Raw genomic sequence first — 22,443 nt, forward strand, 5'->3', positions numbered from 1 at the left:
TTCCATAGACTCCACCCTCCAAGCCAGCCATTCCCTCATGAACAACCATTGTTGCCAATCTCCAGGTGGGGGCTGGAGATCACTCAGAATTACAACTGCTCTCTGAAAGGGAAGGGGGAATAGATGGAAAGCTGAAGCCAAGGGGCAGATAATGGTAGGTTGACAGTTGGCTGGGAGGGTGATCGGGTTGCCAACACCAGGTTGGGAAATTCCTGGCAATTTGAGGGGTGGAGCCTGTAGAGGGTGAGGTTTGAGGAGGGGTGGGACCTCAGACAGGTACAATGCCATAGACCCCACCCTCGAAACCAGCCATTCCCTCATGGGGAACCATTGTTGCCAGTCTCCAGGGGAGGGATGGAGATCACGCAGAATTACAACTGCTCTTCAGATGGCAGAGATCAGTTCCCCTGGAGAAAATGGTGGACTCTGTGTCATTATACCCTGCTGAGGTAGCCACAGTGAATTGGCGCTGAGTGCCTAAGGCCGGGGCACTCTCCCAGAGCCTCTTTCTAGAGCTCGTTGTATTTATTTCCACAACAGGCCTTATTCCTAATACAGTATAATTCAAACAGTATACTGTTTGTCCATGCAAACCCTCAGTGATCCTCAAAGACATAGGGAAAATGTTATAGGTTAACCAGGAGACAATGGATATTACCTGCTGCAATTATAATGGCACACAGCACCATCCCCATTTACCATGAAACCATTTTATGGCCTTTGGCACACATACCTGAAGGACCTCTTTCTCTGCATTTTCCCATGTGGCATCTTCACTTTTCTCAGCAGGGCCTATTGGCTGTATCCCCTCTGTCTAGGATACACTGTGTAACAGCCCAAGCTCATATTTTTCAGTGGTTGCTTCATGTCTGTGTATCTCGGGATAGTCAAGGTAGAGTAAAAAAAAAGGTGACTGGACCTGCAATCCTAAAAATCCTAACAACACTTTAATGGAAATAAGCATCAATGAATAAAATAGGCCTTATTTTTGAGTAGACATGCTTTAGGATAACTTCCTAAGACTTTGAAATAAAGTTAAATCTGATTCAGGGTCTGAGTTTACACCTTTCACAATAGACACTCCATTTTGTTAAAGTTAGAAAATTCATAGATCATGTAACATTCCTCTTTATAAAAGAAAGGGTTGTTCAAAGCAGGTTGTTGTGTGAGGGTGTATCCTCTAGTGCCAAGGTTAGCAAAACACACAGCAGGTGGGAGATCCTCTGCCCTGGCTCCCATTTCTTGTTGATACTTGGAGTGGTGGCAGGAAAAACAATTAAATAGCCATTGGGCCAAGAGAGTGACATCACTTCTGACAAAACCTGGAAGTGACATAGGATTGCCAACCTCCAGGTTGTGGCTAGAGATCTCCCGCTATTATAACTGATCTCCAGGCAACAGTTCACCTGGATAAAATGGCCGCTTTGGAATGTGGACTGTATGGCATTGTACCCCACTGAAGTCCCTTCCCTTCCCTCCCCAACCCCCCCTCAGGCTCCACCCCCCCCCCAAATCTCCAGTATTTCCCAACCTGGAGCTGGCAACCTTAAAGTGAAATCAATCCTGTCTAGGAATCACCAGAAAGCCTTTTATCATAGAATTTCCACTGGTTCCTAGACAGCCATGACACTGCTTCCAGATTATCCTACATGGGGCATCATGCCATTGCTGACAGCTCCTTCCCCTGGTCTCCCACTGTTTACCAGGCCATGCCTGGCAATCTTGTATGGTGTTGGGACTTAACTTGACAGCAGCACATGTGAAAGGGATCTAGGTGTTCTGGTTGATCACAAGCTAAACATGAGCCTGCAGTGCAATGTGGCTGTGAAGAAAGCTAATGCAATCTTAGGATGCATTAACAGAAGCATTGTGTCCAGATCAAGGGAAGTGGTAGTTCCGCTCTATTCTGCTATGGTCAGGCCTCACCTGGAGTACTGTGTCCAGTTTTGGGCACCACATTTTAGGAAGGATGTTGACAAGCTCGAGCATGTCCAGAAGAGGGCAACCAGGATGGTGAGAGGGTTGGAATCCAAGTCTTATGAGGAAAAGCTGAAAGAGTTGGGTATGTTTAGCCTGGGAAAGAGAAGGCTTAGAGGGGACATGATTGCAGTGTTCAAGTATTTGAAGGGCTGTCATGTAGAAGATGGAGCAGATCTATTCTGTCTTGCTCCGGATTGCAAGACTAGATCTAATGCGTGGAAATTACAAGGGAGTCGTTACTGGCTAAATATCGGGAGAAACTTCATAACTGTAAGAGTGGTTGAGCAGTGGAACAGTCTGCCTTGGGAGGTGGTGGATGCTCCTTCACTGGACGTTTTCAAGCAGAGGCTGGATGACCATCTTTCAGGTATGTTGTAGGTATGTAGGGCTATCTTTCAGTATACTCCTGCAGAGTGCAGGGGGTTAGACTAGATGACCAGCAAGGTCCTTTCCAATACTAACATTCTATGATTCTATGCCCTATTGCCCTTTAGTCGCCATCTCACTTTCCAGTGTGATGTGGTCTGTGTTTGTTCCCATTTTCAAGCGCATGCCTGGCAACCCTGTATGATGTTGGACATTATGCCCTTTAGTTGCCATCTCACTTTCCCATTTTCAATCGCATGTACCTGCTGATACTATAGGCACTCAGATCTGTGTGAACTTCATGAACACAGAGTTCCAGCAGTGGCATTCTTTTGCAGTGGCAATTTAGAAGACAGAGGCCTATTCTAGCTCTGCAGGATTTCTACTGTAGTTATTAATAACCAAAGGACTGCTTTAGTATGGCTGTATTAGAAGCCTGCGCTAGAGTTCAGCGACCAGCAGTTCTTTTTCTTCTGTCTCTGGCTTTGCTTTGATATCAGCCTTGCAAGAGGAGACTATTTTTCTCATAAACTTTGCAGTTTGTACTAATAGAGGCTGTTTGAAGTATTACTTCTTATCCCATTGTTGATATGTATGCATTATGGATGGAGTTGTTGTCAAACATTCAACATTACAATAAAAAATGTAAGTGGAAAGAAAAGTTGTAGTTTTCTTTTTCAAAGCTGCCTTGAACAGCCTAATTAGTGAATGAGCAACCAAGAACAGTTCAAATATCTCCACATAAAGAATGACATACAAAGTTTCTCAGTAAGAAACCACTGTCTGCCCATTCAAATACCCTGTCAGATATCTTTAATAATGGAAAGAAAGAAAAAGCCAAAAATAGCCCAACATAGTCAGGAACTGAATAAGCTAGGGTGAAAGACAACTCTGGTGGCCTTGCATAGCCTGATCAACCCACCCACCCTGATCTCATAGAAAAACTACCTACAAATACAATATAATGCAATCGTTCACTCATCAACATTTTGACGTGTCAGAACTCCTCCTTTTCCTGGTAAGCAGTGGGTCTCGATTTGTGGGTGAGGACCCAAAAGTGGCTCACTGCTGTTTTAGGGTTGCTAGGTCCTCTTCACTCACCAGCAGGGGGTGGGAAGGAGCTCTCTGGGAGTGCAGGGGAGGGGTGAGGGCAAGGGCGTAGACTTTCCAATTTTCCGGGGGGGGGGGCTGGGGCTGGGCCAGAGGCATTGCTAAGTCATTAAAAGAACTGGGACCCAATGACATCATAGGGAGGAGCTAGTGACATCACAGGCATGGTCATTATCTATGGAGGTGGACCCATGTGGGATTTAGGGATGGGCTCCCCAGAAATTTAGGGAGGCCTGGGAACCGCCCTAGCAATGTCCCTGGGCTGGGCTAACCCCAGGAACAGTTGCCTTCTTAGAACACTGCTTAGAAACTTAGAAAGCCCCACACACACCCCACACTGGAATAAGAACATAATATCAGGCCATACCACATTGCAATAAAGCCCCTACAACTTTATACAGAAATACTGAGCTTCCCTACCATTTGCCACAACTAGCCCACCACACAAGAAGAAGAAGAAAAGATAAGTGGACCAACAGACAGGCATACACTTGTTTGAGAAACTGAGTATTACATTACAACACCTCTGGAACATTACAGATCAGTAGAGGCAGCACTGCACAGTGGCCATCAAGATCAAGGGGAGGAGGTATGCAGGGCTGAGAGAGCTCTGACAGAAACTGCTTTTTTTCAAGAACAGCTCTGACAGAACTATGGTTTGCCCAAGGTCATCCAGCAGGTGCAAGTGGAGGAGGGGGGAATCAAACCCGGTTCTCCCAGATTAGAGTCCGTGCATTTAACCACTACACCAAACTGGCTCTCAATAGCAGAGCCCACATGCAGTACATCTAACTCAGAGGTCCTCGACGTGTTCTGGCACCCATCAAGTGTTTTTAGCAAGTGGACCAAGTAGGATTTTTGCCCAGAAGGGCTTCTGATTGACTACTGGAAATCTGATTGGCTATCAATCATTTTATGGCGGGCGTAGACTTTCCAATTTCCCGAGGGGGGGGGCTGGGCCAGAGGCATTGCTGTGCTAGGTCCTTAAAAGAACCGAGGCCCAGTGACATCATAGGGAGGAGCCAGTGACATCGCAGGCCATTGTCACTATTTATGGAGGTGGAACAATGTGGGATTTAGGAAGGGGCTCTCCAGAAATTTAGGGTGGCCTGGGAACCCCCCTAGACAAGCCCAACGGCTCAGAAACAAAGCACAGAATGGGCAAAATCCTCTACATAAAACCCTGGAGAACCACTGCCAGCCTGAGTAGACAATGGTGACACTGATGGACTGATGGTAGAGAGACCATGCTTTGTATGCCAAAGGATAAAGGTTTAAACCGAAGAGGTCTAACAGAACAGTGTTGGAAAGGATCTTTCTCTGTCTGAGTCTCTAGAGATCACTTGCATCAGAGCAGACCATGCTGAAGTAGATGGACCAATGGCATGAAGACCAGTGTGAACTGAGGAGACCCATGTTCAGATCTAAATTTTGCATGACGCTTTCTCGGTGATACTGGGACAGTTAGATTTGAGTACAGTAGCAGATTAGAGACCAACAAGAATTTCAGGGAATAAGCTTCCAAGAGTCAAAGCTCCCTTCATCCGGCTGGGTGATATTGCCATTGTTGTGAGGTCAATATAAGGGAAGGGAGACTGGAGGAAGGGTGGGATAAATGTCCATCCCCTCTTCTAGCTCTCCCTCTTGGAGTTTTCCCCACCACTAGAGCTATCCATCAGTCCAGTCGGACCAGCACACAGATTCTGTTCCTAGGGGCTGTCGTTCCAGTGCCAGAATACTCCTGCTACTCCCAGGGGCTGTCATTCCAGAGATCGTAATGGAAAATTCATTCCGCATTTTCTTTGCAACTCTTCTTGTGCTGTAATGTATAAAGGAGTCCATGCAAGTCTAGTCGACATTCCTAGCTCCCATTATTTTCAATGGGCCTTCAAGCCTCTCCCATTGTTTCCAATGGGCAATCCTGTCCTTCCTTTTAGTACATCCCCCTTCAGACAGCCTGACCATGCTCGCAGATGGACAGCAGACTGCTGGGCATTTTGGGGCACTTTCTAAATCCAGAGGTCCCACATTTTGAAAAATACCTTTTGTGCCACAAAGAATCATGAAGCGTTAGATCCATGATACCATCTAGGGTGTTGCTCACAAACCTTTCAATCCGATGGTGGCTGCGTGTTGTTTCAGGGAAAGAATCAGGGAGATTCAGGAGGATCTGTTTCAGGCTGGGAGGAAGAAGAGCCTTTGCTGTTTGCAGCCATCCAGGCGGGAGCAGAAAGGTAGCCCTTCAAGGAGTGAGGCCGGCTCCCCCTCCTCCTCCCCCTCCCGGGCTTGCGGAGCCTGCCCTCTCCTCGCCAGGCACACCCGGCTGCTGCACGTGGGAACCGGGGCCAAACTCTCCTGGCAGGCTGCTCAGTCCCCGCCCCCAGCAAAGCGCGGGGATTACAAGGTCTGGCATCCTCTGCGGCAGCAGCCCCCTGGCGCTCTCTCTCCCTCCCTCCCCCCGCCGACAGAGGGGACCAGGAGGAGGAGGAGGTGCTGAGCTGGCTGGACGAGCACAGCCAGGGCGACCGCCCCCAAACTGGCAAAAAAAAAGTTGTTAAAAAAAGTTTAAAAAAACCTTCCGCTTTCAAACCGGGAAGAGGGATGGGTTTTGTTTTTGCAAGCATCACAAGCCCCGGGGGAGGCTGAGACTCCCCCGGAAAATTTCGGAGGTAGCCCCCGCCCCTGCGCCCCCCTGAACTCTACGCCTATGGGTGAGGTCACCATGTGCAACACCTGCTGTGTGATTATGTCACTTCCATGTCACGTCATCATCCTGGGGACGTTGAGCTGGGTGGTGGCTGTTGGGGGCGGGACTTCTCCACTAGCCAGCTGGCTGGTGGTGGACAGGAGCCCGCCAAATCAGGGGATCCCCTGCTCCCACCTGGGGGCTGGCAACCCTAGCTGTCTTGCTGGTGGGTCGTGATGCCAGGAGGAAGGAAGACAAACAGGTTCAGCTGGGAAAGAAGGCCATGGGAGGTTTGGTGAAAAATTTGGATTTGCCTGTGTGTAATGTACAAAATGGCCATGGAATTTAGCCTCTTGGTCAATACAGCTATATATTTATGACTATTAAACATGACAAAATATAAACTTGTTCAGTGGTTAACTGATGCGAGATTTCTGCATTTTATGATGGGAAGGGGGGAAGTAGTTGCTTGGCAAGTAGGTCCCAAAAGTACAGTAAGCTTAGAGTGGGTCCCACTTCAAAAAGTTTGAGAGGCAGTGATCTCTGATCAAAGACAGTTTTCTAGGAGGGTGACATGAAGACAGAGGCAGTGCTTTAAAAAAAAATCCTAAAGGTTATTCACCCAATTATTTATTTAGAATATGTATATGCCACCTCTCCAAAGACCCACTTAAGGTAGCTCACAAGTTCAAAGCAATGCAATAAAAAATAATAAAAACAACAGACATAAAATGATCAATATTAAAACAAGTCATAAAACCACAAGGCCATAAAACAGTCCTCCGGCCAAAAGAGGATGGGGGGGGGGGGGCTTGAGAAAGTGGAATTCTTCATTTAAAAGCCCGGGCAAAGCCATGACAGTGAGTACAAGGTCAGATCCAGGTGGGCAGCCCTGTTGGTCTGAAGCAGTAGAACAAAGTTTGACTCCAGTCAGGATAGTGTACAATACTTGCTCCAATCCTTACCATGTAATTTTCAAGGCAACAGAGGCAGTATGTGTCATCTCTGTCTGATTTGTGTAAAATGTAACTTCAGCTGTCACAGGTTAAACTGCTCTTTGTGGGGCAGTTACTGAAGCCCGTTCCCAGGATTAGGCTGTAACAGTACAATCTAGTTCAAAGTTACTCCACATTAGAGTGGGCGATTTCTCACGAGAGCTGCCTCTCAGCACAGCGCTGTTTGCCCCGTCACAAACATGTCAATTTCACACCCGAAGCTCCAGGGCTGCATTTTGACTCGGGGCTTCACCCGATTTCCTCCGCAGTTTTGTGATCCTGGTTTTTGAGGATCATGAAACTGCGGAGGAAATCGGGCGAAGCCCCGAGTCAAATGCAGCCCCGCAGCCTCGGGTGTGAAATTGACATGTTTGTGTTGGGGCAAACGGTGCTGTGCTGCGAGGCAGCTCTAGTGAGAAATCGCCCAGTGACTCTGCCCAGGATTGCACACTAAGAAGTCTTACAAGATCACTAGGACTACGGCTAGCATTACCTTGCATGTGACTTTTGAAGTGGTACAATTTCTCATGAATTTTGATGACTGTGCAAGAACGTACTGTTCTCCAGCCCTAAACATAAATTTGCCAGAAGGCATCTTAAGTACTGTGAGTAAAGGTGAGATAGATCAACTTCCACTAGCCGATAGCCATGATCAAAGACTGATAACAGTGCTTATTTATTAATTAAGTTCTTAATAAGAAAAATATGCTGCAGGAACTTGCCAGGGAGGTGCTTTTTAGGTCAAGTCATTACATGTACTATAAACAATACCTAACTAACTTATATAAAGTTAAACAGAGGGGCAATGAATAAGGCCTAGTGAATTTTGGATCCCCATTCAATGTGCATATGACTAATTCTTAGCCATTCAGTGGGTCGTCTTGTATGTTCCAAGGGCTCTATTTCACCATCTTGTGGTATCAGGATTTTAAGCAGTTGATGGAAGGGAAGATGGAATGGTAATAAGCTTAAAAAAAAAAAAAAAGCTTCAGGCAGATAGATGTGCCATCAGCTCAAAATGCAGATTTTCTTGGTGACAGTTGCTATGTGAAATGTTATGAGATAGAAATTACTGTCATAATTAATAATAGGTAAAGGTTTTCCCTTTGATGTGCTAAATTCTATGTTGCTTGATTGAGATTTGCGGCTGTATTTATTTCTGTAACTTTTAGTTTTGTCTTATTGGCTCAATTGCTATCCAGAATCTAAACTCCCACAGGATTTAGACAAAACAATTAATACTTCAGTTGTTCATGTGGGCTTTTGCTAGCAAGGGGGGGAAAACCTTCCTAATGAGATTATTAATATTCCTTTAATTGTGAAGCCTTTACTCATTGTAACGTAAAATATAGACCTCCACAAGAATACCCAAACACATAATACTCAAATCTGGCATCCTCCCTAATGAGCAAGACTGAGATACTTTATAATAATAATTACTTCTAAAAGGATCCCAGTAAACAATGATACCTTCGGAAAATCAAAAGAGACAAGAATATTTTTCTAAAAGTCATGAGTTATTTCTTGAAAATGGGGAGCAGTGAATTCAGTTGGCATCCACAGAGAAGAGGAGAAACTGCAGAGAAATCCTCACAGGAGGAATGTATACCCCTCTCAGGTGTCTGCAGTGTGGCACTCCCCCTTCACCAGGTCTGTTGGCCATCCTTTAGCTGTCTTGCCAGGTGTCATTGAAGGGCCTCCCCAGGCCTCAGAACAGGAAAGGAAGGGGTTTGTGTGTCATGTAGTTCCTTCCTTGGAGAGCCAGCATGCAATAGTGGCTAAGAGTAAAAAGGTAAAGGTAAAGGTTCCCTTGCTCGAAAGCCAGTCGAGTCCGACTCTAGGGTTGCGGTGCTCATCTCCATTTCAAAGCCGAAGAGCCAGCGCTGTCCGAAGATGTTTCTGTGGTCATGTGGCCGGCATGACTAAACTAGGGTTGCCAAATGTGCCCGGGGGGCAGGGAGTCCCCTGCTTCGGAGCCCCGATTTCCGCCCCGGCGGAATCGGGGCCCGGGGGGAACCCCGCCCCCGAAGCTGCGTCACACGCGCCCAGCCTGCTCCCGGACGGGACGGAGCCTCCCCCGCCAGTGAGTTTAAAAGATCTGGCAACCCTAGACTAAACATCAAGGCGCACAGATTGCTATTACCTTCCCACCGAAGTGGTACCTATTTATCTACTTGCAATTTCTTGCTTTCAAACTGCTAGGTTGGCAGGAGCTGGAACTAGAGATGGGAGCTCACTCCGTCATGCGGCACCCGGGTCTCGAACTGCTGAACTACTGATCTTCCACAGCCTGCAGTTCAGCGTCTTAACCACTTGAGCCACCACAGCTCCTTTGGCTAAGAGTAAGGGACTGTAATTTGGAGAACCAGGTTTGATTCCCCACTTGTTCGCATGAAGCCTACTGGATGACCTTGGGCCAATTATAGTTCTCTCAGAACTCTCTCAGCCCTGCCTACCTCACAGGGTGTCTGTTGTGGGGAGGCAAAGGGAATGCAGTTGCAAACCACTTTGAGATTCCTTAAAGTAGAGAAAAGTGAGGTATAAAAATCTTCTTTTCACATTCTTCTTCTTCCCCAGGCAATACCTTCCACAGCCTGGAGCTGCACCTGGCCTTTTTCCTTTACCACTTAAAGGAGCCCTTTTTAAAGAGGCAGTCCAGCCCCACCCCTCTCCACCACCCACTAATCCCCGCTTCCCCAGCCACACCTGGCCCATTCCCTGCAAGGCTGCCAGCTTTCCTCCTCCTCCAGCTGTGCCCTGGGGCTTGGTTGGGATAGGCTGTAGACCCTCTGCTTACCCTGGGCTCACCCCTCCCCAGGTCTCAGTGCCTGGTCTGCAAGCTGGGTTATGCTGGGCTTGGATGAAGCTTCCAAAAGATGCTTTTTCAGCATTTTCATCTTGAATGCAATATGTAGATATAGACAAGATGCACATGTAGTGAGTGATTGCCTAATTGGTGGCACATCAGAAACCTTTCTGCTGTGTTACAGCTAATGGTGTGGAAGTTATAGGGATGCCAACCTCTACACGCACCTGGATATCTCCTGGCGTTATAACTGATCTCCGTATGACAGAAATCAGCAACCCTGGAGAAAATGCCCACTTTGGAGGATGAACTCTATGACATTATACCCTGCTGAAGTCCTCTGTCCACCAGGCTCCACCCCAAATCATCAGGAATTTCCCAACACACAGCTGGCAGCCATAGGACAGCAGATGTGTAGATAGCAAAAGGTATCAGTATCCCCATGTGTTGAGGTGGCCACCACCAATGAAAGACAGCTTTGAGGCTCAGAGTGGGTTTTGGATTCAGACTGTGAGAGTGATAGAAATGATAGAGATGATAGAGCAATACTTGCCTATAGTTTCCATGTCACAGCCAGCAACCCCTGCAAGAAACTAGGGTGGGATGGGGCTAGGGGCACTGGCATCACATTGGTGCACTGATGTCACTTCCAGGAAGAACCTCATTAGACACTTTAGAATTTAGAAAATCTCTGTGGTAAAACCATAGAGTTTTTGGAAATTCTAGAAGCAATGTCAGCACACCAGCACAATGCTGACACACCAGACCCCACTCCCCAATTTCTCCTAGGAATTGCTAGTGCACATTGCTTCTCCCCAATCCTACTCCCAACAGTAGGGAAAAAAAAATGTGTTGTAAGCCGCCCTGAGCCCGTGTGCGGGGAGGGCGGGGTATAAATGAAATAAAAATAAATAAATAAATAAAGTACAATATGGTTGTGGGGGGTGGTTGTTGGTGGTGGTGCACACTATAAACTGCTATGCATTATGGATGCAGTGCCTCTGACAAGATGGTGGATACTGCACATAAAGAACCATTTCTTCAGAAATTTATCTTGAAGACATGCTTTGCTCAGGACTGTAAATTAAATAGCTGTAATATCTCAAAACTAGGAGCAAAGCCCATTGTATAAAAGCAATACAATGAAAGAGCCCCCCCAGCAGGCGTGCGGAGCCACTGGTGCCTCCAGGCAGTCTTGGCCTCCTCCGAGCGAGCTGCGGAAAAGAGGTGAGCAGCATTATCCGGCATGTATCCGCCATCATCCAGAGTGCTTCCACTGCCTCTCGCTCTCTGGCCACACATTCCCGGGCGCACGTTGGCAGCTGACGGGCTTCTGCTGCTCCTGCAGGGCTGCGTGCTCAGAGCCTTTGTCTCTCCAGGCCGAGCGGGATCGGCTCCCACCCACCACCTTGGAGAGACCACGCCAGGGCTAGGCACGGGGAAAGCAGGGTGCTGCTGCATGCTGTGACAAAGAGGTGAGTGGAATTACCTGTCAGGCATTCTAGTGCTCCTCCGTCGTTGGGAGCACTACCACTGCCTCTCGCTCTCTGGTCACACTCGGAGCCTTTTTCTCTCCGGGCTGAGTGGGGTCAGCTCCCGCCCACTGCCTGGGAGAGACCACACCAGGGCCAGGTGTGGGGAAAGCAGGGTGCTGCTCCTGCTGGCACCACCACCTTCAGGCGGTCTTGGCCTCCTTTGTACCTGGCCCACTCTTTCTCAATAAACAGAGGTGGCCGCTGACTGACAGGCAGCCCCGGAGCCTCCCCAAAGTGCTTGGACACCTCAGTGAGGCAAGAGGGGGAGCTCCTCCATCCACTGTGCCTGCATGCCTGGCAGCCCATTGGTGGCTCCTGCTGGGGCTTCCTGCACCTCTTGCCTGCAGTTTATGCTCTGCCCACAGTGCTGCATGCAGCTCCCGTGGCACTTTAGGTGCCAGCTCCTTCCCACTCCTCTTCCCAGCATCCAGCTTCCCAGGAGCCGCAGCTCCTTTCTTCTCAGCCAGACCCTCCCCACTGCTTCTGCTAAAGGAAGGCGGGGGGAGCCTTTGAAAGGCGGTGGCCAGCCTTCTCTGAGGGGCTGCCTGCTGAGCTCTCTCCCTGAGGAAGCACTGGCCTTGTGGCTGAGGGAGAGAAGCTGTGAGGGGCAGCGAAGGTGAGTGCTTCCCATGTTTGCCGCCACTCCCTAGGTCTGCCTCCTTCTTCCGGCCAGTCATCAGGGTCACCTTGTGAAGTCCCCCGCCCCTCGGCACCCTTCCTGGCAGCCTCTCCTCTGTTTCCCTTTTGGGCTTTGGAGGGGTTGCTGCTCTGTCCAGGGGGGAAAAGAACCAAAGGAACGCCTGAGGAGGAAGCGCAGAGGAGAAAAGGGAATACCCGTTGCTCATAATCAGTGGGGAGCTCTCCTATACCACACTGGGCTGCCTACTAAGCCTCTGCCCAACGGAGCATCCATCCCCTTCACTGGCTCCCTCCAGACTGAGATCGAAACATGGCTGTGTGAGCGGGACTGAGGCAACGCAGCAAGGCAATGCAGCCAGGGGATTGGCAGACCTTCCAAGTGGCAGCTGAGCGAGCCAAATGCTGTGGGAGTGTGTGGAACATCCACCCCAAAACAGCACTATATATAAGGAGAGATAGATAATTCAACATTATAACTGGTGGACACTTAATGCTTGCTCTGTACTTGTGAATACCTGGAAAGTTTGCAGTTCATTAGACAGTCAAAGTATTTCTTTCAAAAGGTAAAGTAAACAACAACAGGAAGACTGCTCTTTTCCCACATCAACACATTTATTCCCTTCCCCACACATAACAGTTTGAAGTGTACAAACTACAAATAGTTTTGCTTTTTGAAATTAAAAAAAAACCTTGATGATGCAAGCTGAGGAGACCACAGTCCTCCATTTCATGTCCTGTTGCTTGTCTCTGTAGATGTGTGGAGAAAAATCAGTAGCAAGCAGCATCTTTTCCCTTCTATTCAAACTGAATGCCTCTATGATGACCCCAACCACTTCCCTCCCTCAGAGGCTAGATTCTCCTTCCATTTATCTGGTCCTTCACTGACTGAGCAGCCCTGGTAACGTGTTTTCCTCTCCACTGAAGAAACTTTGGCTGTCCCACCCTGTCAGTAATGTATATTTTGACTATTTGCTCAGCCCAGGACCCTGAGGGAAGGGATAGGATCACCCTTTTTAACTTAAACCCTTGAAAATGGCACTTGAGACACTTTTAAAAATCCAGAATAACAAAATGTTTTATTTAACATCAAAGGGAAAGGTCAGGTGAAATCAGGGACTGAAATTACTGAGGTAAACCTAGTACAAGCACAGACTTTTGATTTTATATATCAGGCTAATGAGAGGTTCTTAATTCATTCACAGTAACTTAGCTCTTTATATTAAGAGCCTTTTGTTCCAGTGTTTTCCCAAATACTCTAGTTCACTTTATTTAAGTAATCACTGACTCTTTTGGTACTCAGATGGCTGGTACCCTCTTCCCAGTAACCCATCCCCTTCTCTTGGAACACCAGTACTCTTCTTGAGTTGTTCACTGACTTTTAAGGTCTCTACAGGCGGTTTCTAATCACACCAGAGCAGGGAATTCTGTACTCCTCAGAGATAACTCTCCCTGTTTGACTCTCTCTCTAGAAAATCTATCCCCTTTCCTTTGGCCTGAATGGCAGTCTTCTCTACTACCCCTAACTTCCTTGCCAAACTTCCCCCCAGTTCTCTATCTGTGTTTATACTGCTCTCAGCTACTGCTGAATTCAGACCGCGTTCAGTCAAGGTTGAAATCTGACTCTGTCAGCACTAAACCCTTTTTGACCCAATCTGCATCTAGCATTTGCTCCACTGTTTTACCAAACCCACGCTGGAACAGAAAAAGATGCAGCTCAAAAGCACATTCAAATACCCCAGGCCAACACGATACTGACTGCAGTCACCCATGAATTCCCATAAAACAGCCATAAATCTATCAGATGCTACAATAAAACAGAGAGATCAAACAAAGTGAAAGCGGCATGCAGTCTGGACACTGCCATAAAATCTGACAATCAATCAAAGTGAAAGTGGCATGTAATGTAGAGGGGAATTTCTGTTCCACTGTGGGTTTGGTAAAACAGCGGAGCAAATACTAAATGCAGATTGGGCCTTTATGTCAGGGCTATTCACAGACAGTTTCAGTACACTTCTCTTCCCAGTTAAGGCAAGAATCTGACTTCTCCTCAGCATCCAGCTCTCTGAAGATGTTCTTTTTTGTTGTTGTTGCTCAGCTGATGCTAACCAGTCAGATTGCTTGGAACAGTCTGTTACTCTGGCTTCTGCAAAGAATGAACCCTTTATAGTCCTTTATCTGTTTACACAGCACTTCTAAGCTTTTAAAAGTGTGGTTTGTCGCAGCCTTCTCCAGAGCCTTTTGAATTGTCTGGAAAGTTCTACAGAGCAACTGTTTAAATATATTTTATATTTCAAATGAACTTAATACAATAATTCTAACAAAATACAGCAATTCAAACCATGACCATAAGGCCCCAGATGACTGAAATAGATGACTGCTGAGACCCAGTCTGAGAGAAATAATGGCTTTAATTTTGATTTAAAGCAATAATAGAATCTTAGTACACTGAGGCCCATTACACACGCACATTTTACAGCAGATTTTCAGAGTAGTAAGCCTTTAATTTTGGCTTCGGGTTCTGTGACACTGGCATTGCAAGCTGTGATTGTTTGCAACTTGTGTGTGTGCATGTGCACCTGTGCAAAGTTTGCTGCAACTCCACCATGGTTTGCACAGGGCTTCAATTTTTATGGGGGAGGAGTCCTCTGGCAGAAGCTCTGGAGAACATTTTTACTCTTGCACCACTAAATTGAAAGGGGGGGGGATGCTGTTTGCCTCCTCTGTGATTCGCCTTTCAAGTCAATGCCAGCAGAGAACTAAACTCCGCGCAGCTCCTTTTAAACTTTCCCCTGTTGTTTTAATTTTTTTATTCAGCAATTCAAGAGTAGTGATAATCTCATATCACTAGACTCATGCTGCATCAAAAAAAATTAAAAAATTAATTGAGGGGGAAATGGAGCATGTACACTGTTGAAAGGGGGAGGATGACAGAAGGTGCAGAGTGGGCAAAAAAACTCGATGTGTGCAGGGAGCAGAGGTCATTTCGGGGGGAATGCGGGGGAACGCAGTTCCCCCGGGTGAGGTGCAAGGGGGCGGGGCACATGACAAAGCCCCGCCCCCTGCTTCCGGCCACCCCGCTTCCAGCCCTCATTCAGCCAGGAGGAGGCAGGAGAAGAGGGAGGGTAAGTTGCTTCCTCCCCGCCTCTCCCCACCCCTGCCTGCCTGGGGCCAGGGAGGGCCTTGGCGGGGCTTCCTTGCACTCCCGCTGGCCTTGCAGGTCCACCGCCGGGCCCCTGATGTCAAGGGGTGTGGCGTATGCTAATGAGTTATGCTAATGAGTTCCCCTAGCTCTTTTTCTATGAAATGACCCCTGGCAGGAAGTGACATTTGAGGGGTGGGAAAAGGGTGGGGGGGAATACAAGGGAATCTGTATACTTTTGGATTTCCTTTGGCTTGGAAGTGAAACAAGGTAAAAATTGGCACAAAAGCTCTTTCAGGAAACCCGGGGAAACAGCGACCAGAAAGTGAACTGAGCATTGAAGGGAAGAAAATCAATACAGAACAACAAAGAAAACCTACCAGACACACATGGTGAAAGCAAGATAAAACACCTGTGCATAATAGGCCTAAGCCGCAGAAGGTCCCAGAAAATATGTGAAGAATATGCTTTGAAACTACAACAGCAAGCCCTACCTTCATTTCCATTCCCAATGACAGTGTTCCCTCACAGTTGACTGGAACTGTCTGGAAAATTCTACTAAGAATGCCCCAAAGTGTGGGCTCCTATTCATATTACTGCCTAAGAAAAACTGTCTTGACTAGAAATGGCAGAGGCATGATCCACCCACTGATCTCCTACTGACAAAAAAGGGTCCAAAGGTATTTGTTTGTTTGTTTGTTTCCCTTGTGGAAACTATTTCTTTTCACATGTGTTCTACACTGCTGGGGTTTTATGAGGTAATGAGAATAAGGTCTGGGATGGATTCAGTCAGTCAGTGCAAACCTAAAGTCAATTTGTTGCAGGTGATCAACATAACATACATGCCATACCAGTGGTGGTTCAAACAGTAACCGATTGTCATCCTTGAACAAGTCGTAGGTGCAAAAGTAGTACTGTTTTGACCCCTTAAAACAATAACTACCAGAATTAATCTTTGTGGTCACACAGGCACAACCAGTTATCATGGAAACTTTCAAGAATGAAAGACAAACCAAGCCCACCTCCTACCCACAGTAATGATAGTTTTTACTTCTATAAACATATTTGCTGCTGTCAGTGTGAGCTACCAGCCTTGTCCCCAGCTCGCCGTCCACCCAGCAGTTCGAAAGCTTCGGCGAGTAGATAAAATGGGTACCACTCCTTAGAGAGGGTGGGCACACTAAACCCCCCCCCCCGGTGGGGGGGAGGTGTTAGCCGGCGAAACGGAATGTCCAGCTCGGCAGCTCGGAAGCCTGGAAAGATCTCTTCGGCATTAAGAAGCCTGCGATGGCCCAATCCGGCCAGGCGGTGGCAGTGTGGCACTGAGACTCGAAGCAGTCCTGGAAAAACTGACGTCATCAAGCCAAGCCAAGTCAATGCCGTCTGGAACATGTCTGAGGCTACAGCTGAACAAAAATCCCTGTCAGCTGCAAACGCGTGTGACTTAAAAGATTTATATGTTGTCCTCCCTTACCCCCTATGAATCATTGTTAGTCCTGTGTGTATATTAGTAACTGTAAATCGCTCAGAGCCAGCAGCTCTGCAGGATTGAGCAATTAATAAATCGAAAGATTTTATTATATTATTATTATTACATTAAAAAGGGGACTTTGTTACGTTACTAGACATTTTTGGAAATTCCCATCAGTAACATTAGAGAGCATAATTATATTCCTATATTCTCATCTGTATACTGGCACTTCATGATTTTTTAAAAAATCCATTGGTAAGCATTCAAATTTCTGCTTTCAGATCTTCCATAGCACCAGGTCTTGACCCATTCTTCTAGTAGTTGTCTTTGTCCCGGGAACAGAGGTTAGTCTTGTACAGCAGCTGTTGAAAGCACTCCTGGAAAGTCCAGAGCTGACCCCGGTCCTTGCAGCTGAGAATCAACAGCTCCTGCCACCTGCCATCTTCGTGGTTATCAAGATGCTGCTGGCATTCACTTACTCGCCCGTCTTGAAAAGCAAGGAGAATAGGTGGCGAGTTAAAGCGGCTGCAGCTAGTTCCTCCACCCTGTCCTGGGCAAAAACAGCTGGGTGCTGGATGCTATTTCCCATCAGTCACTTACTGAGGCAGGTGAGGTGAGTGAGTTTTGACTACAGCAGAGAGCAGCAGCAGTACCAATTGCCATTGCCTGGCCTTGGCCTCTGTGCATCAGATGGGGAGAAGGAGAAAAGGCCTTGTGGAATGAGAACCCTGGAAGGGCATCTTGCCAAGGGCCTTGCAAAACCCGGAGCCAGCCCTGCTTTGTCCTATTCCTATCGCCTCTATAGTAACTGAGAAAATTGCCACCAATTTAATTTGATTGATTGGCACTGATTTCCCCCCCTTAATGAGTGCTACTGAAGATACATTAATGAAGGAACCGTTACGACGGTTGATCAAAGACTTGATTGACTGTATTATTTTAGACAAAGGCAAGGAAATTGAAACGTCTCTTTCTGCAAATGAATTCATGTGAGGTTCCAGTCTTGCTGGATAGCATATGACTTAACAACCTCGACACTCCTCTCAGACAAGTTCAGCCAGAAAGTCTGCTGTGCAGAAGGATGGATAGTACACCACGAGACCCCCAGTTTATGGCTAAACCTCTCACAGCAGCACCACATTTTCTTTCTCATGTGGCGGCTCCATTAGAAGGGCCAGTTTAGCCTTATTAGTTGAAATAATCTGTGATAAGTTAATTACTTGATCAACTTGCCTCCACAGAGAGATTCTTTCATATCATATCAGTATCAGTCATGATAGCTGCATTTGTCCTGACACAAATGTAACTGTCGGAATAACCCCAATAAAAACAGCTGTATTGGCACATTGTGTCCATGAGCTTTTCTGTCCCAGCACATTGTATGTGCATATGAGCACACATTGACACTTGTACCATCAGATATGATGCTTTGAAGTGCTGTAAAGTCAAGAATTGAGGACACATAGTAGAGATTTTATCACATCCCACCCTGCAGGTGGGCAGGACGTTAGAGCAAAGCAACAGAGCACATTGCAGGTGGAATGAATGTTTTCTTGAGAGGAACCAGCAGATCGAAGCAAACGCCACTGAACAAAAGATTTTCATTTCAGGTTGAGAAAGCGTATCTTAAGCATTTGGGAGAGCAAGCAACTGAATCCCTGCTGTTATTCAGCAAACTGATGATACTCAGTGCCATACCTCCATCAACGCATGCCCAATGAAATGGACGCCGTAGAGAGTTGAGGAGTCTGCTGCATCAGTGAGAGTTAGTGAGTGTCACTTTACGCCAACAGCACAATGCAAATACTGGTTGGCTGAAAACCACCAACCAAAGAAATCACTTGATTTTGCTAAAACTTCTAATGGAAGAAAATAAAGCAGGAGTACAGCAGCGCCTTAAAGACAAGCAACATTTGTTGCAACGTCAGCTCTTATGCATCTGAGCTCACTTCATCAGTAGCCCTGCCACTCACCTCTCTATGGATTGCAGTATAAACATCTGCCTAACAGATACACACTTCATGAATCTGATGAAGGGAGCTCAGACTCATGGAAGCTTATGCTAGAATAAATACAAGAGAGGAATCACAGTTTTAAAATACTACTCCCCCAAAGTGAAAATTCCCTGCAGGCAACAAACTAGAACAGCAGGGGAAAGACTGAGCTTGATTATTTCTCTCTGGTGTGCTAATTTTGCAGGAAGTCTGTTGCACGGGGGAAATTTTAAAAAATAGTATCTCAGCCATAGATGGAAATGATACAATCACCTGGGAATTCTACTGCTGCATTCTGCTTTATGTGAAGGCCACGCATCAGGGAACAGGAGCTGGGAAAGACCTTTCTCTGCTTTAGGCCCTAGAAAACTGCTGCAGACAACACTAGTGAGATGGGACAATGTTCTGACTCAGTATAAGGTGCTTTGTTTATCTGTTTACTCCTCAAACTCAGTTTCTTCAATCATAGAAGAAAGTTCCCCTAAACTACCAGAACCTTACCATTTCTCTATGCTTTTGAATTAACCCAGTTCTAGACAGAAGCCTTAAGACCAGGTGGCATGTTGCAGCAGACACAGGGAAGATTATTTCTGTTTATTCACATGAAGGTGTGAAGTGTAGTGGGTTAGACGCATTTATAAACCACTGAGACGGATGTAGTGATCAGCATGGTTTACTGGTACACAACAAAGACAACAACTACTGGCCGGCTGGCCAACTATATATACACCCGGGGGCACTCCCCTAGGTCCCGTTGGTGGGTTTAAATCTCCCACCACAGTCCTATTGGTTCCCAAGTGGAGAGACTAGGGGCCTAGTCCCCATTGTTCCTACAGAGTCAAGCTCGGAGGTATTCGCTGGCCCCTGGTGGCGGTCAGCAGACATAACAAGGTGGATACCACACAGTGAGCCATTTGTGCACATCACCTCTTGCCATAGCATCACAAGCAACCACAATGTTTGCACAGTTGTAGGGAAACTGTTGGGTTGCATAATAAGCCAACCCACATCCATTGTTTTTACTACAAGAATTCAGGAACAGTCGATGAAATTGACTAGCACTAGAGTCACAGTTACAAAACTAAGTGACTCTACACAAGCAGCAGGGTTGACATATAATGTATGGCATTTGCTTCTACTGTTGGCATTAAATAAAAGGATGCAGTAATATATTTTTTTGGGGGGGAGCAGCCTGATGTTCAGTGACCACAATCAAATATGAATACAGAGTTAGGTATGCTGAAGTCAAATTGATGTCAAAGGACGTGTGACCTTAATTCACTTGGATTGTTATCATAATACAAAAAGGGCATAGATTGAAAAGCACATACTTCAGCTTTCCTAGGGCTATACCAATTCAGAAGGCACAGCAGGGAACATAAGACAACGGTCTTGTATGTCAAAGACTCCCTGCCTGTGAACGTTTCTGATATAAGGATGCCAGAGAGAGTGGTTCCTTCTGTCATACCAGGAACTAGTTTTCTTCCTGATGCGCTAGCATTATATGAACACATTCATATGAAACTGCTTTATACACAGGGCTGGTGCTCCACCACGGTGAGGACGGTGTTGATGTACTGTGGTGACACAGTGGTGGCACAGGAAGAGGTGATGGGTGTGCCCTATGTATGTCATCATCTCCAAGACCTGGGTCTCTGCCAAGTTCCTGAGGTATTGGCAGCACATCTGGAACTCAGTTGTCTTCTGGCCAGTGTTGGGTGAGAGGTGGCAACAAACTATGCCTCCCAGACCTGCGCTACCATCCACTGGGTCCAGTTCCCCACACTCTCAGAGATAAAATCTGCTGTCTTGGGCTGGAGATGCCAAGGAATGTATCTGGGACCTTCATCTTCCTAAGCGCGTATTCAGCACTCCACCATGTACCTATGGGCTTTTTTTTTCCTGAAGAAGCATCCAAACCTAGATCTTAAGTGGTTCAGTCCCAAAGAGATTTGTATGTGTGAGTTTTTCTGAAGATCAATCTGTAGACATATGTGAGAAACAAGCTTTTCTAAGCAGGCCCAAGAAGCAGGACCATAAGCTCTGGGTAGGGAGTAACTATACAACTTTCCATAGATATAGGGGTATGTTGGGCATACAAAATGTGAGGATCATCTTCATTGCCCTGATGTGTGAATCAAGCTGTTAATGTTTCTATTTTTAAAAAGGTAGGAATGTAAGAGAGGGAGGGGGAACCCAAACCCTAAACCATTTAAAGCTATCACTGGAGAATAAAGTATCTACCAAAGTATTAATATTAACACAATTATGGGAGTTTTATCAAGAGTGCCTTTATCTCCTGATTGCAAACAATAGCTGCCTGAAGGAGAGTGATACCCTTGAGTATTGTGGGATGAAAACCAACAGCAGCTTTAGAGCCACATAAAATCTACTTGTGGCTTCAAAAAATCAGGAGAAAAATTCTTGAAGCCACAATTATGAGCAGTTAGAGAGTAAATGAATCTATTTTTCATCACCTTGGGCGCTAAAGGGAAAACATTTGAGAATTATATTGATAAGAGAGAGAGCTGAGATATTCAAACACATTTAATGTTCTTTTAATTGATTAAGCTAGATCAGGACTATTTGAGGATGCATAAAGGAGATAGTTTTGCATAAATATTCAAACATGTATCAGCTCAAGAGGACTAGTCCCTGTCCCTGCTGGATACATAGAATGAGAAAGTCCAAAGTTCTTTGGTAAATTAGATGTTCTTCGGGTTATTCACACAATTTTATTTTTTATTTATTTAGGTAGTTCATTTATACCCCACCTTTCTCCCCAGTGGGGACCCAAACCACCTTACATCATACTTTTCTCCTTCATTTTATCCATGCAAGAGCCCTGTGAGGTAGCTTAGGCTGAGAGAGTGTGACTAGCCCAAGGTCACCCAGCAAGCTTCCATGGCACAAGTGGGGATTCAAACCCAGGTCACCCAGATACTAGTCTGACAATCTCAGCCACCATAGCAATCTTAGGATGATAGCTATGGTGGCCAAAAAAATAACAGAAATTAAACTCTATATAGAAATATTTTAAAATAAAATTAAATACTTTAAATTTATTAATTTACCATTTGTAATTTACACTGGGATGACTTCAGTGGAATAGGGAATTAAGAGCACTACATGACACGGTTGCCACTGCCGTTATTATTTGTTATTTAATGTTATCTTATGGGTTTTTTTATCCTCAGTGGGGACCCAATCAGGAGGGGAAGTGACCTCAGCAGAGTCTAATGACTCAGAGTCCACCCTGCAAAGCAGCCATTTTCTCCAGGGGAACTGATCTCTGCTGTCTGGAGAGCAGTTTTAATTCTGAGTGATCTCCAGCTTTCACCTGGAGAATGGCAGCAATAGTTCCCCAGGAGGAAATGGCTGGTGGATGGTGGAGTCTATGGTATTGTACCTGTCTGAGGTCCCATTTCTCCTCAAACCCCACCCTCTCCAGGCTCCACCCCTCAAATCTCCAAGAATTCCCCAACCTGGAGGTGGCAACCCTATCTCCTTCCCAGCCAACCATCAGCCTACCATTATCTGCCCATGATCCCTACCATCTGGAAAGCAGTTGTAATTCTGAGTCATCTCCAGCCCTCACCTGGAGATTAACAGCAATGATTCCTCAGGAGGAAAAGTACAATCTTTCTCCACAGTGGAGACCAAAGCAGCTTACACCACTCTCCTCTCCTCCTTTTGAGCTGCATAACAACCCTGTGAGGCAG

The sequence above is a fragment of the Gekko japonicus genome, unplaced genomic scaffold, assembly GCF_001447785.1.
Source record: "Gekko japonicus isolate JY-2015 unplaced genomic scaffold, Gekko_japonicus_V1.1 scaffold162, whole genome shotgun sequence".
Lineage (NCBI taxonomy): Eukaryota > Metazoa > Chordata > Lepidosauria > Squamata > Gekkonidae > Gekko > Gekko japonicus.